Source organism: Lissotriton helveticus, chromosome 7 (genome assembly GCF_964261635.1).
Source record: "Lissotriton helveticus chromosome 7, aLisHel1.1, whole genome shotgun sequence".
Classification (NCBI taxonomy): domain Eukaryota; kingdom Metazoa; phylum Chordata; class Amphibia; order Caudata; family Salamandridae; genus Lissotriton; species Lissotriton helveticus.
The window spans coordinates 1,727,837,011-1,727,862,856 of record NC_136068.1 but is presented as its reverse complement, the minus strand read 5'-3'; the positions used below and the strand labels follow the sequence as shown (position 1 = coordinate 1,727,862,856).

The window sequence follows — 25,846 nt, the reverse complement described above, 5'->3', positions numbered from 1 at the left end:
CAGTGCACTTTACTAGGGACTTCATGGTGACACAAATATGCCAAACATGTATACCCAATCAGAATAACAATTTACATAGGGAGCACTTACACTCTGGCACTGATCAGCAGTGGCAGAGTGTCCAAAGCATCTAAACCAGCAAAAACGAAATCCAGCACAGCATCAAAAATACAGGGGGTAGAGGCAAAAAGATAGGGGAAAACCAAGCCTAAGATGCCGGTGTCTAACAAATATCCATTATGTTTATTTCAATATACAGCGATACTAGCAATTAGTGGTGTCAGTGATCTATCGAGGATAAGTGGGCACGAATAAAAGTAATAGAGCGTAGCACACTTTTTAAACACATTTGCTTCTTGTAGAAAGCACAACGAAAATGAAATAAAATGCCCACAGAGTGAGCTGCTGTGAATGGGAGCAGCCTGCAGAGCGAGAGGAGGTGGCTCAGCAGCCAGAGCTTCAGACTTCAGAGCTGGGGATGTGTTTTCGATCCTCGTTGTCGGTTTAACATCCTGTGAATGTTTGTGGGCAAATCTTCACACAAAAAATTAAACAAAAATAAAGAATTGATCTGTATTGGATGGGGGGGGAGAGAGCACAGGAATATTAAAGTGGACAGGCAAATGAGAAGTAAGCAGGGTCAGGCAGGAAAAAAAAACAAGGCACATCCCACCTGAAAAGGAAGCCCAAACTGAACTATCTTTCCAGAAAAAAGCCCAACTGCTGGCAAACATTCACAAGTGCAAAAAGCCTAAATTAACCTAAGTAAAATACAAGCAAGAGGCAAGGCAGGGGAGGCAGCAGTAACCTAACTGTGGCATCAAGAGGGGATGGGAGTAAGAATGCTATATTTAAATGTTAAGCAGGTAGGGAGCTGAGGCTAAACACACAGAAACAGAGTAGGAATTCAAGAAAATAAATTGTCCCCAACAGAACAGATAAAGAACTATAGTGAAATGAGACTGTACTAAGTCTCATAATAGAAGAGAGAAAGGACGGACAGAGAGGCAGGACTGACCACTGGCAAGCAGGGATTTTTGAAGCACACTGACACAGAAAATTAAAAGCAATGGCAAGAACGGAGATGGACTTGATGCCCACAGACCAATTACAGCAGGTCTAGAAGAGACAGCTGTGCTGTCTAGCTCAACCTAAAAAAGAAAAAACGTCACGAATATGAACTGAACATAATAGCTGCTCATTTCATATTCACTATTTCATATTCCATAATGTCCTGTGAGGGATATTTATAGTTATTAATACATTCTTGTGGTGCCCATAGAAGGCAAAGAGGTAGAACGAACTATTTTTTTTAAATGTTGTAAGGGACTTCCACAAGCTAAGGAGCCCCATAGAAACCTTTAAAAAAAAGTTGCAGTAAGTGCCATGGGTCACTGAAAACATAACCTAAGGAAAGCTTACCATATGTCTTTAAAGTACTCTGAACTGGATCTGTATATTTTTCAGTTGGAGTGAGATGACTCCTTGTGATTGACTCTGTGGCCCGAAGAGTATAAAAAATACTCAACACATGTTTATTGTTGTTTTGGATAAAGATGCTTTATTTAAAAATATTTAGTGACAGGGATTATTATTAATCCTAGCCTTGTATATGGAAATAAATTGGATTAGAGTTATTGATAAATTATTGTAGTGATGCAAAGACAAAGCCAATAGGATTGCTTTATACACGTTGATTTGCTGACTCCCTGATCAAGCCAATATCCCTGCCTTTAGACTTCTGCCCCTTTGATTAAGCCAGTAAGTCTGTCTTACTTAAAATGACATCGTTGATGTTGCTGCTTTATGTTAAAATGCATTGGTCTACTTCCTCCCCATTTTCTGTGTGCTTTCTCCTGCTTTTGCCTACATTTTTACTGCTTTCTCCTTCCTTTCCCCCATTTTTTCAAATGCTTTCTCCTGCTTTTGCCTCATTTACCAGTGCTTTGCCTTTCGTTTCACTCCCCATTTTTTCTGAATGTTTTCTCCTGCATTTCCCTCATTTTTCAGTGCTTCTCTCCTCCCAAGACCAACCTAACGGAGGCTGCAGCGCAACCCCATTGAGCAGGTCCCAGGCTCTGCTCTCCCATGCTGCTACACCACTCTACTTCCTCCCCACTTTCTGACTGCTTTCTTCTGCTTTGGCCTTGTCTTTTCCTGCTTTCTCATTCCTCTCCCCGTTTTCATAAGTGGTTGCTCCTGCTTTTGCATCATTTTTGACTGCTTTCTTCTTCCTTTCCCCATTTTTCTGAGTGCTTTCTACTACTTTTCCTTCGTTTTTCACTGCTTCTCTCTGTTTTTTCCTCATTTCCCGCTCCTGCGTGCTGCCCATTTTCCCTCAACCCGCCTAGTCCCGCCCACCACCCCCCAGTGCCCCTCACTCCTCCCAAGACCTACTTAATGGAGGCCGCAGTGCGGCCACACAGTGGAAGCATACAGCAGGCGTGCTGCCGGAATGCCAAAAACAAGCCTGTCTGTGCTCATCGTGCTTGGACGTAGCCCAGTGCCAGGACCCTTGGTTTTTACACCCGTGCAGCTACACCACCTCAGACCTACAATCCCTGTAGCCCCGGGTGCATCGACAACCGCAACAACTGCTGCAACACATCTCCACACACCATAAGAGGATAGTTCCCCTGCAACACTGAATCAACCAACAATGTTGACAACAACGCAAGCTGATTGCACCCACCACATCAATTGAGACCACCATGGCACAATTCCAGTGCATTCTACTTCACGTAGATCACTCTGCAAACACGCCACAGAGATCTGGGACATGATCTCATCCCTTACCCCAGACATCATCTTCCTCCCAGAGACCTGGCTGAACTACGTCTCTGCACCAGACATTGCCATCGGCACACCAGAAGGATAGAAGATAACACACCAGGACTGAATTAACAAACACGCATTTGCAAGGACACCATCAACTGCATAACCTCCTCAGTTGACCCAACCCTGATTGGAGCATCTTAATTTCCAACTTCACATTGATGGAAAAAGCACAGTCAGTGGCATCTTCGCATACAGACCACCGGGACCGAGACCCCTGCTTATGCAACATCATCACAGACCGATCACCATCGACTCTGAGCACTGCATCTTTCTAGGAGACCATAACTTCCACCTGGATGACCCTGAGGACACCAACATAAATGAACTCCTGGAAAGCATAATGAACATCGGCCTCCAACAGTTTGTCACTGACCTCATCCACATCCCAGGACACACACTCAACCTCATTTTTACATCCAGCAACAGAGTCAAGTTCAACCACTTATAACAGCTTACACGGACCGACCGCTACAGGGTCAACTTCACCATCTCAGGATCTGACAACTCTGGTACCATACCCCCAGCTCCACATACAGAAACTGTAAAAAGGTATCAGAAGACCAGTGTAACAAAGCCCTCAACTCCCACTTCCCAGACACATCACCCGACCCAGAATGAACTGCTAAGATCTTCTCCCAGTGAATCAAGGAATGCACCAACACAGTCACGCATACCAATGCCAGCCAGACCCTAATTAACAACCGATGAGCCAGTTGGTTTTCCGCTGAAATGAAATCCTCCAAAGGCAACTGCTGGCAACTAGAAAGAAAGTGGCGTACTAGCGGGAAAGACAAAAGAAAATAACACGCTCAAAACAGCACTCAATCAGTACTGCTGCCTCCTGAGAGAAACAAAGAAGAACGCTCTATCAGATCTCATAGAAGCCAGCACAACCCTGCAGCCACCGGGAACAACATCACCCCCTCACGAGAACTGTGTGACACCCTGGCAGACTTCTTCCACCATAAGAGCTCAGCCATCTATAAGAACTTTAAAGCCCAGCCCCCGCCTCCGGCAGTATCAGCCTACTCACTCATGAATACCTGCTCAACCATTGGGACGCTCTTACAACTCAAGCCACAGTCTCCATCTTGAGCCATGTCCCCACCACATCTTCAACCTCGGTAGCAAGTCGATTGGAGATGAGCTCAAGAAGGTTCTGAACACCTCCATCACAACGGCCTCCTCCCCAAAGGGCTGGAAACACGCTGAAATGGGGCCCCTATTTAAGAAACCATCTGCTAACCCAGCAGATCTGAAAAACTACCAGCACATCTCCCTGCTCCCCTTTCCAGCGAAGGTTCTTGAAAAGGCAATCAAGCAGCAACTCACCAAGCACTTGAATCACCACAACCTCATGGACGCCTCTCAATCCGGATTCCTAGCCAACCACAGCACCAAGACAGCCTTGATAGCAGCCAACAATGACATCAGAGCCTTCCTAGATGTGTTATGTTATGTTATGTTAGGAACACTTAATATAGCGCACGACTCACCCGGAGGCATCTCGGCGCTTACTTAGTGACAAGAGGTCGCTAAAGCAGGGCTAGGACTATGTAAATTAAAAGATAAATGCTTTTAGTTGTTTCCTGAAGATGTTATAAGAGGGACATTCTCGTAAGGCAAGGGGCAGAGAGTTCCAGTAGCGTGGGGCGAGAAAAGAAAAAGCCATACCTCCGGTACGACTAAGACGAATCCTGGGGACTTTTAAAAGGGCCAGGGAGTTGGATCAAAGAGTCCTGTCCAGAGTGTATTTAATAAGCTTTCTGCGCAAACAGTCGGGCCTTTCCCTCTGATCGAATTGTAGGTTAGGCAGCAGATCTTATATTTAGATCGCTTACTTATCGGGAGTCAATGAAGCTCTCTCAGCAGGGGGCCTGATGGTGTTCTAGCGGGGCGGTTCAGGATCATACTTGCTGCCGTATTTTGGACAACCTGTAATTTGGCCAGTTGCGTTGTTACGACTTCAGCCAGAAGCGCATTTTCATAGTCGAGGTGGCTAGTCACCATGGCCTGAACCAGGATTCTGCGATGTTTGATCGGTAAATAGGGTAACATCTATCGCAGGAGGCGAAGACTATAATAACATGAGCTGGTTACGGCCGCAATCTGTTCTTTCATCATTAAAGAGTGGTCCAGAATTATTCCCAAACACTTCACTGATTGTTTTGGGATGGGAGCCAGTCCGAGCTGGGATGGCCACCAGTCATCTGTCCATAACCTAGATGCTTTCCCCATCAACATTACCTCCGTCTTACTTGGGTACAGTTGGAGCCAATTCTCAGACATCCAGTTTGAGATAGTGACCATGCCCGCCGAGAAACGTGCTTTCTCCGATTCTATGTTGGAGCCAATTGTGAACATAAGCTTATTTCGAACCCAAAATGTTCCACAATTTTTGCCAGGGGGGCCATATAGACATTAAATAATGTAGGGCTCAGACAGGAGCCCTGAGGTACGCCCCTGTCCAGACAAATTTTCTTTGAGAAATATGAACCCAGCATTACCGTTTGATGTCTATCGGTCAGGAAATTCTGAAGCCATTTTAGGGCCATGCCCTGGATGCCACAGGAATGGAGTCTCTCCACGACCTTTAGATGAGAAATAGTATCGAAAGCCGCGGAGAGATCCAGCAGGATCAGAACAACAGATTCTCCTGTATCAACTACCTGCCTGATGGAGTCAGACACTGCTAGAGTGGCAGTCTCGGTGCTGAAACCAGGGCGAAAACCCGATTGCGAGGGGTCCGGGTGATTATTAGTTTCAAGGTATTGCCTTAATTGCCCATTAATGGCTGTTTCCAGTTTTTTTCCCAGCAATGGAAGTAACGAAATAGGGTGGTAGTTACTAAGAATCAGGGGGTCCGCTATTGGCTTTTAAATATTGGGCGGGCATAAGCTTCTTTCCATGGGGTAGGAATTAGACCTGTTTGAATTGAGCAATTAAACAATTTTTTAATCTCTAAAGCACATACAGGGGCTAGCTGAGCTACAATTCTGGCTGGGCAGAGATCTTTGGGAGAGCCCGATTTTGCAGAGAATAGTAGGTTGGTGGCCTCTTGAAGTGTGATCAGTTCGAACTGCTCGAGGGTGCTTACCGTCGGCATGACCGGATCAACTGGATTACTGGAGGGGTCGGAGTTCAGGGGGCTCAGATTAGCAAAGTTGGCGTATATCTGTTCAATTTTATCATGAAAGAATTCCGCTAATGAGTCACATAATTCTTGTGATTCTAGTGGGGCTTGTCTACAGGCTTTAGGGGATACAAAGTCCTTCACTATGGTGAACAGGGCTTTAGACGAATTGCTAGCCTGGTCAATTTGGGTCATGATAAACTTTTGCCTAGCAGATTTAATATTTTGATGGTATTTGGACCAAACTGATTTATAAGTCTGTCTGTCTAAAATATTCTTGTTAGTTCTCCATCGTCTCTCCAAGGTCTTACACTTGGATTTTTCAGTTTTAAGCTCCAGGGTGTACCAAGGAGCTGATTGCCGTTGTTGCACTGGACAGAATCTTTTTGGAGGGACTAGAGAGTTGAAAGCGGTCTCTATGGCGGAAGCGAAACAGCAGCTCTCATTCTCCTGGACCTGTCAGCTGCCTTCAACACTGTCTCCCACCACCTCTTGATCAACAGACTTCACCAAATCGGAATCCAGGGAGGCGCTCTCCAAAGGATCATTTTATGATTCACCAGAAGAACCCAGAGAACCTGTCTCCCACCAATCACCTCGGAACCCAAGGAGACCATTTGCGGCATCCTACAAGGATCGACCCTCAGCCCCACCCTCTTCAACATGTACATGACCCCTCTGGCCAACACCATCTGATAACTTGGACTCAACATCATCTCCTATGCCGACAACACCCAGCTCATCTTCTCGCTGTCACAAGACCCCTCCACCCCCAGAACCAACTGCCACAGATGTATTGTGCATATAGGCAACTGGATGAAGGACAAATGTCTCAAGCGCAACTCAGAGAAGACAGAAGTCATGATCTTTGGAAACAACACTTCGCCATGGACCGACACTTCCATGGACCGACACTTGTGAGCCTGCTGAACTCTGCCCTTACCCCGCCCGACTGGCCATGCCCACAAGCTCGGCGTCATCTTGGACACCAAATTATCTATGCAGAAACAGGACAAACACAGTCTCGTCTGCCTGCTTCCACACCCTACGCATGCTCCTTCAGACCTTCAGGTGGCTCCCAATTGACTCCAGAAGGACCGTCACCAGCAGGCTTGGCTATGATAACACTCTTTACATAGAAATTACAAAACACTTTCCAAAAAGACTTAAAAATGCAGTAGTAAGACTCATCCTTGACCTCCCCAGACGGACTCACATCACCCCGCACCTCAAAAAGCTAAACTGGCTTCCAATACAGAAGAGATGACAGATCAAGATGCTGACCAACTCCTACATAGCCCTGCATGACGAAGGACCAGCATACAGCAACAAATGGATGACGTTGCACCAACCAATTAGACACCTGTGATCTGCCTCCCTTTTCCTCACAGACACCCCTGGAATCCACTGATCCAAAGCCTGGATTGACCTACCGCTGCAGCGAAGGAAAGCGCATCGCTCCAGGAATTTTGAAAGAACCCAAGATATGCTTGTTTCATTGAACAAAGCAACGTGAAGCAGCTAGCAACTCCAACACCTTGAGACCCTCACGGATGATTTGCCGCTCTTTATAAATCCTGATTGACTGATTGAAAGGTTAAAGTGACATTATAGTTAGGTGATAATGGATGTACAACAAAACAAAACAAATAGAGGCACCTGTCCTCCATTCAATTAAAAAAATTGTCTCTGCGAGTTATGTATATATATTTTGGAAATTTGTGTAGCCTAAGCCTAGCCGTAAGGTTTCAGAGCCCTGTACAGGACCAAAGGCCAATATATAATTAACAAATAATTGGAGAGGGAGCAGAATTTCACAGGAGCAGAAATGGACTGTTACTGCATAATGCTGAAAAGTTCCTTAAAGAGATGGATATCCAGCTCTTTCCTAAATTGGAGCAGAGTTGGGGTGATCTTGATGATTGGTGTTTGATCTGGCTTTTCCAGCGGGTTTATCTCCAGACTTTTTACTTTTTGACCTCATGTTTTGGACCTGTTGTTGCTGGTTTTATGACTGGGGGCACTTTACCACTGCTGATCAGTGCTAAAGTGCATATGCTTGTTGTTATGGATTGGTGTTTCCATGATTGGCATATTTGATTTACTCGTCAGTCCCTAGTACAGTGTGCACTGTGTGTGCCCGGGGCCTGTAAATCAAATGCTGCTAGTGAGCCTGCAGCACTGATTGTGCCACCCATATGAGCAGCCTGTAAATGTAACTCAGGACTAGAGTCTGTGCGCAGTTTGGAACAGCCATGTTGACCTGGCAAGGGCACTCACTTGCCAGGCCCTAACCTTCTCTTTTTTAACTAGTGAGTCACCGCTAAGGTAGGCCCAAGGCACCCCTGTGGGCAGGGTTTCAGTGTTTGTGAAAGGTCAGACATGCACTGATGTGTGTGTATTGACTGTCTGGCTCTGGAGTGACAGGGGCTGGGGATGTGCATTCTCTCAGACAGCCAGCGGGGGCTTGAGGTTTATCCTGCCTTTCCTGAATGAATCAGGGCAGGGCTGAATAGACCTGGGCTGCATTCAGAATAGGGGGGAGGTCTCACTAGCACCTGAATAGGCCCAGTCTGCATTTAGAGTGGGTGGAGGAGATTTCCCTTGCACCTGAATAGGCCCTGTCTGCCTTACACAATGCTGTCTCCACCTCCAGCCAACTGGTTTTGGCTGGGCAGAAAGCTACTCTGCCAGCAGGGGACAAAGGATTTTGTGCTATAAAGAGAGGGGCCCAGACCCCTGAACTTTAGATTACTGCTGAACTAAGGAACCTGCCAGGAAGAAGAGCCAGGAACGCTGGAGGAAGAGTACTGCCCCTGAGGTGTGTGCTGTTGGGGTTGGCCTACAGTGGTTGCTACTGTCTTGGGCAGGGAAAGGACTGGGCTGTGCTTTCATCATCCTTCTGTTAGAGTTTTCTCCAAGGGCTTCTAGTAGAGCTTGCCTCCTTTTGGAAGTCTCAGGGGTTAGGAAAACTTCAAAGATCACTTCTGGGAATAAAGAGGAACCATTGCCAAGGAGAAGAACTGGAGAGCTGTTTGCTGTCTGGGATTGGCCTGCCTGTGCTGTTTCTGCCAAGGAAAGGGAAAAGGACTTTGCTGTGTGCTGTGTCCCCTGCACGCGGAAGGTCTCCAAGGGCTTGAAAAAGAGCTTGCCTCCAGTTCTGGTGTCTTAGGGACTCAAATACTTCATCCTCAGCTCCCCAGAACTTTTTTGCTGGGAGTTCTGACCTGCCAAGAGGTGCCTGTAGCTGTTCTGGGCCTCCGCAGGTTGTCCTGGCAGTTGGGAGCTGGAAAAGAAATGAAACGATGAGAAGCACAATGCAGCCATACCTGTTTCTGACGCATCAACAAAGAGAAATTGTTGCACGCCGCATCGGGTGCACCAATCTCCGAAGTCTGGGATCACTGCACCGATTCCGATGCAAGCCCTGCTGTGTGGCTGCAAGAACCCACGCATTGTCCCGGATCGTTCCGCATCGCATCGAGATGCCAGGTTTGAAGCATCGTTGGGGGACGCAGTAAGAAACTGACGCATCACCTCCCCATGCAGTAAGAAACCGACGCATCACATCTTCTTCGGGAAGGAACCGATCCATCACCTCCCCCGAGCCAACCTGGGTAGGAACCAAAGCATCACCTTACCTGCATGTAAGGGACCAACGCATCACCTTCCCTCTGAACCTTTTTAGGTCTCGGCCTGATCCAGCGCATGCGCTGTTCTGGCTGAGACATTTAGTAGCTGCTTTGAAAAGTGCTACTTTCCCGGCGACCAGCTTACTATCACGCGCACAAGAGTGCGCGTGCGCATGCGCGTTAAAGGAAGCTGGTGGCCAGCAAGGTAGCACTTGCGGTGACACGTGTGCGCACCGCTCGCATTTTTTTTTTTTCATTTCGCCGCTGCGCAGCTTTACTTTCACGGCCAATGCGTGTTTGTACCCGGGGTGGTGCCGGGTGACGGAGGGCGTTCTAGAAAGTTCTTTGCTTATTTTGTTGCGAACCCTGGGTCACCACTAACAGTGCGCTGCACCCCGTGAATCCGAACGCGGGCCACGTGTCTTCTCTTGGAATGTGTTTTAGTTGTATGCTGCCATTGAGCTGCATTGCCGCCATGGAAGGCTCTCTGGGGGCTTTACCCCACTGCAATTACTGTTTTTACTGTACATTAAACGTCACAAGTTCATCCCCGAACAGCCACACTTCCAACCTCATGCAATTAACCTCTGGTCCACTGTGTACCTGCTCAATAGTCTTTCACGGACGTCCTTGAAAATGGAATTAAGCTCTAGTTCACTGTGTACTTGCTAAATATACTTGAGTAATTTTAAATAAATCGGGACTTCAGCTCCACTGAGAAAGGAAAGAGGCTATCGCAGCAATGCAAACGCTCCCCAGTTGTACTATTGACATCCTCAACACTTCTTGTCTGAAATGCACCAGCTTGACATCACTAGATGGATTAAACCCAGATCAGTTGACTGGGGGTGAGTGTTTGTATTGTCAACGCTCCGTCCATCATCACCTTTGGTTTTTCTTTGTTCGCCCTAAGTTGGCAGGGTATGCTCAGACGTTAGTCCCTTGCTCACTTTGCCACTGGAGTCAAGCAAGCCCGGCTGAAGACGGCTGTAATGCCAGAAACCGGTCCTGGGAAGCTTGATTCCGGTCCAGGGAAGACATGGCTTGGCAGTTCGGGCTGGACTGTTCCCATGAGGCACAGGGTCAGACTGATTTACATATGGCCATGTCTGAACTGGGGTGGCGGAGTGAGCTAAACAACGGTGATGGATTAAACCCAGATCAGTTGACTGGGGGTGAGTGTTTGTATTGTCAACGCTCCGTCCATCATCACCTTTGGTTTTTCTTGGCATCACTAGATGGGCATGATTCCCATTAGCCTGTCTATCTTATCAAATCCCATGGCGAAAAGAAGGTGTTTTGACGGAATAGGGCAGGAGCAACTCTGGCCTAAACAGCGCCAAGCACCAATCATTGCTGCTTGATGCACTCGTATAGTTGTAGTATGAAGTGGACAATCTTCCCATCTCAAACTTGTAAGACATGCTAAAAACTTATCTTCAGATTCCAAATCGTTAAAAGCACAGTTCAGCTCCTTGTTTGCAGGCTGAAACCAGCCTCGCTGCTCTCGACTATACCCAATGGAAAACTCCCAGCGCCCGTTATATTTCTGCTGTAACATCAGCCGGCGGGTGCTCTCCATCAAGATAGGAGCCCACTTGGCTAGCAGCCAATTCTGGATATCGGCTGTAAAACTTCAGGGGAAAAAAAATCATAAAAGGTGAATTTTATGTACACGTCTGATAGGTCAAGCATTGTTGTAAAAATAAATATACAAACGTACAAGTCAGCGTTGCTTTATTCTCTATGCAGCAAATATTCATATATAAATGGACTTATTTCAAGAATGAAAAATAAACAGACGTTTACTCAGTAACCAAGGTTTGACAGCCAACTAAGGGCCAGATGTAGGAGAGAAAATACCGGTCGGTAACGGCCGATTTCGGCCGTTACCGACCGGTATTTAGGATTTGGCATGTAGGGGTCATCATTTTACAGAATCTGTAAATTTACCGATTCGGTAAATTTACCGATTCTGTAAAATACCGAATCGGTATTTTTACCGATTCGGTAAATCCACATGTAGGTGACACTTCTAAGAGTGTCGCAGGCCCTTAAGAATCAGTATTTTACCACCCAATCCAATTGGGTGGTAAAATACCGAATTCAGGTGTGCATGCACATCTGTGCATGCACACCTGTGCCAAGTGACACACAGACATGCCCTTAGGGCATGTATGTGTGCCACATGGCACACATGCCTGTATTTGCGGTGCTAGAGGGTGTCAAAGTGACACCCCCTGCACCCTTGCAGGATTCGGTATTTACCGATTCGGTAAATACCGAATCGGTATTGCCCATTGATTCCTATGGGCTTCAAGGCCCATAGGAATCAATGGGCAATACCGATTCGGTATAAGGCCCATAGGAATCAATGGGTAAATACCGATTCTTACCGATTCGGTAAATTGAAAAATTAATTTACCTACATCTCACCACTTCTATTTTACCGAATCATAAATACCGAATCGGTAAAATTCGGTATTTATGAATCGGTAAAATAGAATTACCTACATCTGGCCCAAAGTGCAGCAGTCACATGAATTTGCCTCCTTATATTTAAAGATCGCGCTGGACGCAAGGCTCTGTGAATGAACATTGACTTACAGCTCATAGGAAATTTTCCTATTCTGGCTACAGAAAGGGGGAGAAATGTAGAGTATGTGGTGGGAGAGCTTTGCTCCAATTGTTCTGACAAAAGTAGTGGATGTTTCAGCCAACCCACTCTTAATGCAATTTGCACTACTTCCATTAAACTAAAAAAACCTAAGTCTTGGGTAGTAGCTTTAAGGTATAGTACTAAAAAAACACATGATTACAGCATGGTAATACATACACATGTAATAAAATACTTGTCATTCCTCTTCCCTAGTTGTCCCTTCCCTACTGCTCAGCCAGGTTGAATGCTGGAATGTGTGATGATGGAACCAAGCCTGTATAAAGTTACCTTGTTTGTACACCATATCTATGGATCTTCCATTTGCAACAACATGCACTGAAAAAGCAAATATGTTTGACACTCACTGTCAAAAGCAAGAAATGTCTGCTTCAGTGTAAAACCAATTAAAGTAGGATTGCTTCGTGCATAGGTAATTTAATGTGTAATAAGTGACTACTTTTGCGTAGTAAAACAGTCACTCATGCATTTTAACGAAAATGGTAGGGTATACCCAAACAGCATATAAAACGGTTAAGGTAAAATACACTTGTAGGCAGATCAAAGATTGTGGTGGCATCCACCTTGCGGAAGCGAGTAGGGGCATGCCACAAGCACGAGTGCAGTGCTTAAAAATGAGCGTGAGGCTCTCGTGCTCCACTCTCTTTTGCCTCTTTGTGTCCTCTCACTCCCTGTCTGGCTCTATGCCACAGCAACCTGCATACTCACTGTCTCTACTCTTTGCCCCACTCTCACCCCGTGCTTCCGGCGCCCTCTGCCTGTCCGGCTCTATGCCACAGCACCCTGCATGCTCCCTGTCTCTAGTCTCTGCCCCCAGCCCCTGCTCTCACCTCGTGCTTCTGGTGCCCTCTGCCTCTCCGGCTCTTTGCCACTGCACCCTGCTCGCTGTCTCTACTCTCTACCACCATTGCCCCCTCGCTCTCACCCCGTGTTTCAAGTACTTTCTGCCTGCTTAGCTCTATGCCACAGCACCCTGCCTCTATTCTCTGCGCCACCCCCTGCTCTCACGTTTTAGTTATGTATTATATAATGGTATGTGAAAGTTTTAACACATTTTTTGGAACTTTCACATACAATAATATAAAACATAACTATAAACGTTAAAGATCCCGAAGGCGAGACCTATTGGCTATGCCAATGCTTGTTGTTTATCTGCTCGATGCATCCGAGGTACTTTGGGGGATATGTACAAGATCTGCTGCTAACTAACGCTAATACTAGTTAGCGGCAGTTTTCTTAACGCGGCCTATTGCCGAAAACGATCTCCCTGTTAGCGATGAACATGTTGCTACATGGCAATAGTTTCAGGTAGCCACAGTGAAAACTGCCATTAACACTAGCGTGAAGGCGATACAAATTCTGCCGTTAGCGGACAAACACTCACAAAAGTCCCATTAGCGGCAAAAAAACTCTCGTTAGTCAGGCCAAGGTGAGGCAGTTTTGGGGGTTTTGTCCCATACTAGGAATTCCTTGTAAATATCGTGAAATGGGGTTAGCGGCAGTTTTTGCACAGAAAGGCCCACCTTGCATCTCACTTTCGTTAACTTCCGCTAACAGAAGTGGCAATCTTAAAAATTACTGTTTAAGCCGGAAAAGAGCAGCAAACTTCAGTTAGTGGCAACTTGAAAATACGGCGATTAAAAACAATCCGCTGTAACATAAAAAATGTGCGTTACGACGGCGTTAAGTCCTTGAACATATGCCCCTTTGTATGAAAAGTGTTGCATCTGCACTTTGCTTTGAACAGAACTATTTCTACTATTTGAAAGTCATATTTTTATTACTGTATTGTTGACTTTTGTCATTTTGGCCTTGTTTTGGTTTAGATAAAAATCACTTATTTTTCTAAACTGGCGTGGTGTCCATTTGTAGTGCTTTCACAAAATTACTGTATGTGTTTTACACACTGTCTATGAGATAAGCTTGTCTACTCGTGCCCAGCTTCCAAGGGGGTGGACAGGGGTTATTTTCATAGTGTATCCCTCTTACCCTGACTAGAAAAAAGGGTCACTACTTGGACAAAGGTGCAAACCCTTGCCAACTAGAGACCCCCATTTCTAACGTTTGGCAATTGCATTATTTGTTTCTTTTTTATCTAACTTCACGCTCAGTCTTATGCTGTCCTGGATGCGGGTGTTCCAAGACCCACCAGAGATGCAGATAGTTTTGAAGATGGTGAGAGGCAACAAGGATAGCCAGAACCTGAGGAATAAAAACCACATCATCACCATTCTGAATGAACTCAGGATGGGGATGCTGTGGTCATAATTCTTCAGGTCCTAATCAGTTATGCTGTGGGGTGTTCTTAAGGGAGGCAAGTATGTAGTCTAGGAGGCCATGGAGCTGGGCATTGCCGCCATCTAGATCCGATAGTAGTAGGGTGTGAATAGCAGTGCTGAATTCACTTTCTAGAAGGAACAATTTCTAGAGAGCTATGCCTTTCTTTTTACTAAAAATGTGTAGCTTGGAGGGGAGGTTTGTGTCCAGGGCGAATCCAAGTGACTTGACATCGGTGAAATTACAACACAGACACTTTATCGTACAGGTATAAAGTCATGATGGCAAATAGCATGCTGAGGAAAAAGAAATAGTCCTTCAGCCTGACTCAAGAAGTCATTTAATCTGTCTTGTAGGAATGTCTAAATGGCACAGATCTAAACCAACTAAAGGCTGAAGGGGGCAGTCCCAAAGCCAGCCCTCTGTGCATCTGTCCATGTATGAACTGGGGTGGCGTATTTGGCGGATTTGTATTGTCAACGCTCCGTCCATCACCACCTTTGGTTTTCCTTGTTCGCCCTAAGTTGGCAGGGTATGCTCAGACGTGAGTCCGTTGCTCACTTTGCCACTAGAGTCAAGCAAGCCCGGCTGAAGACGGCTGTAATGCCAGAAACCGGTCCTGGGAAGCTTGATTCCGGTCCAGGGAAGACATGACTTGGCGGTTCGGGCTGGACTGTTCCCATGAGCCACAGACTGATTTGCATATGGCCATTTCTGAACTGGGGTGGCGGAGTGAGCTAAAGAACGGTGATGGATTAAACCCAGATCAGTTGACTGGGGGTGAGTGTTTGTATTGTCAACGCTCCGTCCATCATCCCCTTTGTTTTTTCTTTGTTCGCCCTAAGTTGGCAGGGTATGCTCAGACGTGAGTCCCTTGCTCACTTTGCCACTGGATTCAAGCAAGCCCGGCTGAAGACGGCTGTAATGCCAGAAACCGGTCCAGGGAAGCTTGATTCCAGTCCAGGGAAGACATTGGTTTGGCAGTTCGGGCTGGACTGTTCCCATGAGGCACAGGGTCAGACTGATTTGCATATGGCCATGTCTGAACTGGGGTGGCGGAGTGAGCTAAAGAACGGTGATGGATTAAACCCAGATCAGTTGTATGTTTGGATTTATATTGACTGGGGGGGAGTGTTTGTATTGTCAAAGCTCCGTCCATCATCCCCTTTGGTTTTTCTTTGTTCGTCCTAAGTTGGCAGGGTATGCTCAGACGTGAGTCCCTTGCTCACTTTGCCACTGGAGTCAAGCAAGCCCGGCTGAAGACGGCTGTAATGCCAGAAACCGGTCCTGGGAAGCTTGATTCCGGTCCAGGGAAGACATGACTTGGCGGTTCGGGCTGGACTGTTCCCATGAGCCACAGGGTCAGACTGATTTGCATATGGCCATGTCTGAACTGGGGTGGCGGAGTGAGCTAAAGAACGGTGATGGATTAAACCCAGATCAGTTGACTGGGGGTGAGTGTTTGTATTGTCAACGCTCCATCCATCATCCCCTTTGTTTTTTCTTTGTTCGCCCTAAGTTGGCAGGGTATGCTCAGACGTGAGTCCCTTGCTCACTTTGCCACTGGATTCAAGCAAGCCCGGCTGAAGACGGCTGTAATGCCAGAAACCGGTCCTGGGAAGCTTGATTCCAGTCCAGGGAAGACATTGGTTTGGCAGTTCGGGCTGGACTGTTCCCATGAGGCACAGGGTCAGACTGATTTGCATATGGCCATGTCTGAACTGGGGTGGCGGAGTGAGCTAAAGAACGGTGATGGATTAAACCCAGATCAGTTGACTGGGGGGGAGTGTTTGTATTGTCAAAGCTCCGTCCATCATCCCCTTTGGTTTTTCTTTGTTCGCCCTAAGTTGGCAGGGTATGCTCGGACGTGAGTCCCTTGCTCACTTTGCCACTGGAGTCAAGCAAGCCCGGCTGAAGACGGCTGTATTGCCAGAAACCGGTCCTGGGAAGCTTGATTCCGGTCCAGGGAAGACATGGCTTGGCAGTTCGGGCTGGACTGTTCCCATGAGGCACAGGGTAAGACTGATTTGCATATGGCCATGTCTGAACTGGGGTGGCGGAGTGAGCTAAAGAACGGTGATGGATTAAACCCAGATCAGTTGACTGGGGGTGAGTGTTTGTATTGTCAACGCTCCGTCCATTACCACCTTTGGTTTTTCTTTGTTCGCCCTAAGTTGGCAGGGTATGCTCAGACGTGAGTCCCTTGCTCACTTTGCCACTGGAGTCAAGCAAGCCCGGCTGAAGACGGCTGTAATGCCAGAAATCGGTCCTGGGAAGCTTGATTCCGGTCCAGGGAAGACATGACTTGGCGGTTCGGGCTGGACTGTTCCCATGAGCCACAGGGTCAGACTGATTTGCATATGGCCATGTCTGAACTGGGGTGGCGAAGTGAGCTAAAGAACGGTGATGGATTAAACCCAGATCAGTTGACTGGGGGTGAGTGTTTGTATTGTCAACGCTCCGTCCATCATCCCCTTTGTTTTTTCTTTGTTCGCCCTAAGTTGGCAGGGTATGCTCAGACGTGAGTCCCTTGCTCACTTTGCCACTGGATTCAAGCAAGCCCGGCTGAAGACGGCTGTAATGCCAGAAACCGGTCCTGGGAAGATTGATTCCAGTCCAGGGAAGACATTGGTTTGGCAGTTCGGGCTGGACTGTTCCCATGAGGCACAGGGTCAGACTGATTTGCATATGGCCATGTCTGAACTGGGGTGGTGGAGTGAGCTAAAGAACGGTGATGGATTAAACCCAGATCAGTTGGCTGGGGGGGGAGTGTTTGTATTGTCAAAGCTCCGTCCATCATCCCCTTTGGTTTTTCTTTGTTCGCCTTAAGTTGGCAGGGTATGCTCAGACGTGAGTCCCTTGCTCACTTTGCCACTGGATTCAAGCAAGCCCGGCTGAAGACGGCTGTAATGCCAGAAACCGGTCCTGGGAAGACATGGCTTGGCAGTTCGGGCTGGACTGTTCCCATGAGACACAGAGTCAGACTGATTTGCATATGGCCATGTCTGAACTGGGGTGGCGGAGTGAGCTAAAGAACGGTGATGGATTAAACCCAGATCAGTTGACTGGGGGTGAGTGTTTGTATTGTCAACGCTCCGTCCATCACCACCTTTGGTTTTTCATCTGTGAGACCTGGCATCTTTTGGGGTGGTTTCTCCTGACTTTTTGCCTTCTGACCTCCTGTTTTTGACTGTGTGCCGAAGCATCATTTTGCTGGCTTTGGGACTGCTGACCAGTGCGAAAGTGAATTTGCTCTTTGTCTAAAATGTATAGCATTTGGGTGCTTCATGATTGGCATATTTGATTTACTTATAAATCCCTAGTACAATGCACTACATGTGCGCATGGACAGCAAATTAAATGCTACTAGTGGTCTTGCAGTACTGTTATGTTATGTTAACAGGACTTATAAAGCGCACGCTTACCCAAGGGTGTCTTGGCTCTGTCGGAACCTAAGCATGCTGAAGATGACGCATTTAGTTATTAAAAAGCCAGGTTATAATCTCTTTTCTAAGAGTGAGCAGTGTTAGAATGGCTCTGATTTGGGCCAGAATGCTATTACATAGTTTTGGTGTGCAGAATATGAAGCTCCTACCTCCCACTTAGCCTTCCTGATTCTGAGGATCACTAGAGTTTTGGAGCTTGCAGAACGTAGAGGTCTCTTACGGATGTACCATCCTCAGAAATTCTGGACCTGTATGGTAAAGTCATTTGTGCTCAAGGCAGAGGGCTTTGAATTTTACTTGACTGTGGATTGGAAGCCAATGTAGCTTTCAGAGGCAGGGGAGATGGAATGGAATTTCGGGAGATTCAGAATCATTCTGGCTGCGGTATTCTGCACTAAGTTTACGGGCATGTTTTTCTTGCAGATTCATATAGAGACTGTTACAATAGTACAGTTTTGAGAGGACTAAGGCAGTAATCAAGTTTTTCTGGATTTATTAGGGATATAAGGTAAGATTGTTCTAATCCTTCTGAGGATATGATAGGATGATGATATCCCTGATGAAACTTGGGCTCTGCGAGTGAGTTTGTCATTGACGATAACCCCCAGGTTATTGGCTTTGGAGACAAGGATTGGGCACAACAAGTGCGGCCACCAGATTGGGGACCAGGAAGGAGAGAGGTCCCCCAATTTAAATCACCTCTGTTTTTCACAAGTTGAGTTTCAAACAGTGTCTGCTCATCCTGAGGCTGTCTACTTTGATACAATCTTGACATTTTGGAGGTCCAGACGAAGCACTGTTGAAGGCTGTGACTACCAATTTGCTGTCATCGGAATCGGAAGTGAGATCCAGATTAAAGCTTTTGATAAGTGGAGCCAGCTTTGGTATCTATACATTAAAGAGAGTGGGGTTCAGGGGCATGGTGTGCCGGGCTGTGGAATGGCCGCTCTGTGAGCGTGCTCCGCCGGCCAAGACATCATCCTTCATCTATCCGCTCAATAAAGGGAGTCGAAGTCCTGTAACCTTCGCTTCATCGGAAGCGTAAACTTGCTGTGGCCAGCGGTGTTGTTGTGTACCGCTTAACCCGCCTCAGCATCGAGATATAAGCCCCGGAGAACTGAGCGCGGTGGAGGAGGAGCATCGGAGCGGAGGTGAGAGGCGTCGGCCGCAGCTAACTGAGACCGCGGATTCAGTGTAGGCCTGAGCGACGCTGGGTGCAAGGCCTGGAGCTCCGGACTGCCCATGCCTGTGGAAGCGGTTTTGTTACAGCTGCGTGGGGGAAGATAGAGAGCTGTGCCGGAGTGCAAACAGCTTGGCGATCCCATTCCGGGCCCAGAAGGCGCCATTATATGCCACGAGGTGCCGACCGGTGACAGGCCATTGAAGAGGTGCGCACCCCGTCGAAGGGATTGGAGACACTGGTGAGGCAGGCCAGGAGGGGCAGCGCTGCATTCCGAGAGCACCTCACCTACTGGAGGTATTTGCGGGCATGCTGTATCATGCACACACATTTTTATGGGCCTACACACTGACCTGGTGAGCGCATCTACTCTGCAAGATAGTCCCTGTGCTGCCATCCACTGCGCGTTGTTGTTGGTGAGAAGCTGATCCTCTTCAGCTGAGGTGCGAGGAAGCTTTGGAGGAGGCGCGCTCTGGTTGGACTGTCTGTGAAGGAGGAAGGTGAGCTGGCTCGTGCCCTATGGTGGATTGCAGGGAACAGGTCATTAGAGCCTTAATTGCCCCTGTGTCTGCTGCACTGCTGCTGCCTGGAATCCCTTGCGCAGTGTTGGGTGCATGCTGTTCCTACCCACCAAAGGAAATCCGGAGAAGGGTGCGGGCCGTGAAGTGACTGAGGGCCAATATACACTGCGCATCAACTGGTGCTCCGACAAAAGCCAGTTGCGAGGAGAGGGTCAGTGCATGCAGAGAGACCATTGTGCTACCCCCTTTTTACTGCAGAGGTGCGCACCTACACCTCAGTCATGGGCAAACGGGATGCCAAACAGCCAAAACTCAACTGCGATCAGAGAAGGGCGACCCGACTTATGGAATTGTGGAACCAAGGAGACGACCTCCAAACACTTATGCTCGAGTCCTAAAGTTAGTAGTCCTAACTTTACTGCTCCTAAACTGATAAAAATCCTAACTTTAAGACTTTCGTAATTCACAGACGACATTTAGGAGTCCTAAAGTTAGGACTCCTAACTTCTGTGAATACCGAAATGAGTAAGTGCCTTCTGTGAATACCAAAATGGTAGTAAGTTTAGGATTTTGTCTAAAGTAAGTTCTGTGAATCGGGCCCCTACTTCCCATAATCTTCGGACGGTTTTCTCGGTTCTACATTATTTACACCCGGATGTGCAGGCTGCTGTGGTGTTTTTAGATGCTACAAAGCCCTTTGATTCACTTGAATGGCCCTATCTCTTTACAATATTGGAGAGGATAGGGTTTAGCCCCCTTTTTATCAAATTGATTAGGCTATTATATACAGAGCCCACAGCTAGATTACGTGCAAATGGTCTTGTATCTGCTCCATTTCCGATTACACAGGGCGCACGTCAGGGGTGTCCTCTGTCCCCCCTATTATTTGCGATTGCAATGGAGCGACTGGCTGCTCGCATCCGACAACATCACATGGACAAGGGGATAGGGTTTGGCTCTTGACGTCTCATGATATCGCTCTATGTGGATGATGTCACCTTGTATATTTTAAACTCCGCACAGAACTTAGATGCCGTACTGAGGGAGTTCATCAAATTTGGTGGGATGCCCGGTATATCCATAAACTGGGCTAAATCAATGGTTTCCCCTTACTGACAACACCAAGGCTGTAATTTCCCAGTTCCCACTGTAGTGGGAAGATGACAGAGTGAAATATTTGGGAATTTGGATAAGCCAAAGAAATTTGGAACTTAAATTACAGTAGGGCCAAGCTTCCGTTATCATTAGCAGGGAAGATGGCGTTGGTGAAAATGGTTGTACTGCCTACATTTCTGTATCTCTTTGTAAATTTACCGATCATGTAAATGTAAATGTGTAAATGTGTGTGTCTTGTAAAGCGCACTGCTGCCCTGAGGCGTCCTGGCGCTGTAGACCGCTGGGGAACCCGTCCTGGCTATCCCTGTGAGATGTTCCCTACTGGGTATCTCCAAGGTGAAACCAGGCATCCCCGGCGAATGTGGGGGGCCGTTGTAGAGATGAGGCAAGCTAATGCCCAGAGCTGCCGAGTGTGATCCCTGGTTAGAGTAGACACCGAGGCGAGAATTATCGAGTCCGCTGACCCTGGTCCACGACCCTGCCGCGTCGGGAATTGAACCCTGGTCCCGGGCAGTTCTCTGCTTCCGGGTCTGCCGCCTCTAACCAGTGAGCCACACCTCTCCACTCATACTTACTAGACCATTCTTTAGAACACTCCGATCATTGTTAATCTCTCTAGTGTGGGCAGGCGGTTAGGCGCGGGTATAGTGGGAACTATGGTCTCTCCCGCTGAGGCAGGGAGGCCTAGGAGCCCCAGATATAAAATTATATCCACTCTGCGCACAAGTACAATTCTTACATCATTGGGTTCACCCGACACCTTTTCAGCCTCATGTGGCTAGGGATGCACTAACACCGGTTCCCTTACAAGTAGCGGTATATCAGACGTATCGATGACCCACAGATGATATAGACACTCCTGTAACTTTAAGATGGGCTTGGGATGGGTTGTGGAGAGGTGGGGGAGCCCAGATATTGTATGCCCCTTCCATCCCCTTAGCCCGAAGTCCAATGCTACCAAATGTCAAAGATGAGATTAGTACAAAGGTTGCGCAGAAGATGAAACTTCACACATTTGCGGACCTCTATCCAGGAGTTACCTTTAGAGACACCCCAGTGGCTGAGGAGGGACAGAGGGTACCATTCGGGGAAACATTTCTCTATTGCAAACTAAGGGTTGCCCTCATTGCTAGCCCTAGAGAACATACTTCAACCACCATCACAACGTAGGCTTATAACCAGACTATACACACGTATGCAAACCAACGCCCCAGTGACAAGGCCCAATGCATTGTTGAGATAGAACGTAGATCTATCACCCCTGCTATCTGATGACCAATGGGTATACGGTTGCACTCAGCTAACTGAGCTATCTCTGAACTACAGGCTTCGGTTAATCCACTTCAAATTCCTGCATAGGTATAACAGAACACCCATTAGCTTGTGTAGAATGGGGCTAAGAGTTGATGACTGCTGCTGGCGTTGTGGGCTGGAGTTGGCCTCCTTTCTCTACATGGCATGGTAGTGTCCAGTACTTGTTGAATACTGGTCTCAGATTTTCTCGTCCATTAATCAAATCCTGGGTATGTCCCTGCCCCCGTCCCGCTCTTGGGATTGCTAGGGTACCATATTTTCTGGTGTTTAAGACGACTTTTTAACCCTTGAAAATCTTTTCAAAAGTTTGGGGTCGTCTTATACGCCGGGGTCATTTTATGAGCAAGCAAATATAGCCCAAACCCTATATTTTAAAGGAAAAGTAGGGGTCGTCTTATACGCCCAGTCGCCTTATACGCCAGAAAATACGGTATGTTAAGGAAACACACATACAAAAACTTAAATTTCATGCATTATTGCTGCTGTTCACCAAACGCCAAATTGCAGTGCACTGGGGGAGGAAGCGGAAGCCTACGATCACGGAATGGATAAGAGAGACTACATACGGGCACGTTCAGTTAACGACTTTCTGGGAATTGATGCCACCCACCTATCGGCCCAGAGAGGTATGGGAATTATTTATTACATGGGTTCAGGAGAAGGCGAGTGTAAATGAGGATGCTGGCCTCACCGATGTCCAAACTGGGGATGTATAATTAGTATGGCATGGGGAGATGCTATGTGTATAGGATGGAAATCGCAAAGTGCACTCTGGACATTGCTATTATATTCAGATGCCATCACGTCTGTATGTTTATAGTTTCATGTATACTATTTCTGGGGACATCGATCCGCATTGCTGTGCTGGGCAAATGATAATGGAAGATAAATGTGTGTTTTTGAATTATAATGTCACTCAAACTGGTACACCAGGTTTGTTAGCTGTTGTATAAAATGTATATTGCATTTTTTTAAAATACCAATAAACAAATAAAAAACAAAACGAGAGTGGGGCTCAGGGAGGATCCCTTTGGGACCCCACATGGCGGAGAAAAGGGTGATGACTCAAGTTTGCCTGGAGCTAGGGTTTGTCTCCTATCAGAAAGGAAGGAGGTGAGCAAGGAAAGGGTCTTATCCTTGATACCTATCTGCTACACGGTGAATCAAAGTCTTGTGGTCCACCGTATCGAATGCAGTCGATAGGTCAAGGAGAATAGGGTCCCCAGACCCCCTTCTGTCTAATGCCATCTTCCGTTGCTTTGACCAGGGCGGTTTCTATACTGTGTCCTGGTCTGAAACTGAACAGTGCTGAGTCAAGGATTTGATTTTGCTGAAGACATTTAGATAATTCTATGTTCATTATTTTTTAAACAAGTTTAGATGGGAGGGGAAGACGTGGTATTGGGCGATAGTTATTTGGGTCAGAACAGCTAAGATTTATTTTTTTATAAGAGGAATATTGAAAGCTTGTCTCCAAACCGAAGGAAACACTCTTGTTGAAAACATTATGTTAAAGAAATTGAACAAATTCATGGCAATTATCTCTAGTGCTAGTTTGAGTATCTTTGAAGGGCCGGGGTTGTAAGAGGACCCTGATGTTGCTCCCATAAGGAGAGTGGTCACTTGACCTGTGGTGGAGTCCGTTAATTCAGAAAAAGGATGATAGTCATCGCTTGACTGAGATGTCCGCTCCCTGATAGGTATGTCACTACTATTTTCAAATTGAAGAAAGATCTGATCAACCTTCTCTTTAAGAGTTAGGGCTACGTTGTGCAGAACTGTTGACTATGATTAGTGTCATTGTTCTTAGGGGCTGATGTAAGTTTGGTGACCACCTGGTAAAGTCCATTGGTCAAATTAGAAGCCTTCACAATCAGCAGTGTATAGTAATTACTTTTGTACTTTGTCAGTGCTCATTTATATGAGATTTTGTCTTGTATGTCAGAGAGTTTCCTCCAACTCCTTTCTTTCCTTCTACAGGCTTGCTTTTCTTGCTTAAGGACTTCCGGAAACCAAGGGACACAGGGTTCCTTTCTGTTGGAGTATGTAGATTTAGGAGGAACAAGGTCACCGAAAGGGTTGATTTGCCAATCTAAATAATAGTTGGAGCATAATTCTGTGTCAGGTGGGAGTATGGGTTGGTTATGACCTATTGTTTGAGATAGGATCTCAGAGTTTAGTTTATTTCAAGCTCTGCTGATAATGGATTCAGCTGGCTTATGTTGATGGTACCGTCTGCTTAGGCTTTCGGTGTCAAAGATAATGACATGATGATCTGACCATACAAGTGGGGAAACTTTTATGATTTTTATGTAAGGATTTCTGGTAAAAAGACAATCCAAAGTGTGGCCTGCCAGATGTGCGGTCTCCATTATTAGCTGATTGAGCCTCAAACACTTGGAGATATCCAACAGAGCGGCTGTATCTTTATCTGCTGTTGCTCCCAGGTTAAAATTAGAATCCTCTAGGATCTAGGATAGAGAGGTCATCCGATTGAAGGCTACATTCAGCTAATAATTGGAATGTTTTCATAAATTTATTTTGGTGTCACTACAACGCATGCTTTTACCACGCATGCCTTTACAACGCGGTTTTTACCACGCAGTCCATTACAACGCATAATGCTTTTAGGCGCTGGATAGTGAATTATTTAATTTACTATTCCAACTCCAGTCCCCGTGGATAGCAGGGAAGGTGTTGGATAGTATATTAAATACATTCCCTATCCTAGAGCGCCCCCCAGCGCATTGCGTTGTAATGGTTTGCGTGGTAAAAGTTGCGATGTAATGGTAGTGCGTTGTAAAAAATTCGTTGTAACCGTGCTACACCCAGGTGGGCGATATAGGAGTATTCCATTAAACAATTGCTGATTTTGACTTCCTAAATTAAATAAAAATGACTCACAGTCGTTTGTAGGGGTTCACATTGCAGGTAGTTGTTAACTCACTGCGATGTATTAGAGCTAGGCCATCACCTCTGGAGGTCTATCCCACCTAAAGAGAGAGTAGCCCTTAGGGACGGCTACAGCAAAGTCAGGGGTACAGGACTCAACTCCTCAAGTTTCGGTGATAAATAGGGCATCCGGGTGTTCGATGTCTATTAAATTAGAAATTTCAAACTTATGTTTGGGCAGGGATTGGGCATTAATTTAATGCAAGATGCAGGTTAGTTTCCCTATTTTTAGCATGGATTAGGTTGCGTGAGTTGGCACATGGACGAAGGACCGGACGTAAAAAGTCTGTGTTACAGTTTGGGCATATGAGTGATTCTAGGTCTGTCTGTGAGGTCAAGCGTAGGCAGATACACTGAGGGGAGCGTGGCGTTCACAGAACTTCGAGCGCTTTACCTGAGTATGTGATTGGAGCATCAAGGTGCATCCGGGTGCGGATGGGCTGGGCTTAAGTGCACCTTTGGCGCGCCACAGCAGTTTGCCCACTGCGCGTGGGCGCCATATTTATATACCCATTTAGAAGAGGGGGATGTGTTGGAACACAAAGGTCAAATCTGTAGCAAAATTAACTGAGGCTTTGAACTGGTGCCCTGCAACCCCTACAACACCTCCACACTTCCTTGTGGTTGTTGCTACTGGCAAATAAATATGCAAAAGAAAGAAAGCGTGAGAATCATAAAACAGATAATAATTAATATCGGGCTGTTATGCACCTGAAAAGAGCCCTTGATGTCAGGAGACAGGTACCTCCCAAAGAGTACA

General features: G+C 46.7%; 1 protein-coding gene across 1 annotated transcript in view; it reads right to left on the bottom strand.

Annotated features, from left to right (window-relative positions):
* Positions 1-25,846, bottom strand: part of LOC144767653 (B-cell receptor CD22-like) — a 324,333-nt gene that overhangs the window by 162,193 nt on the left and 136,294 nt on the right. The window lies entirely within an intron of this gene.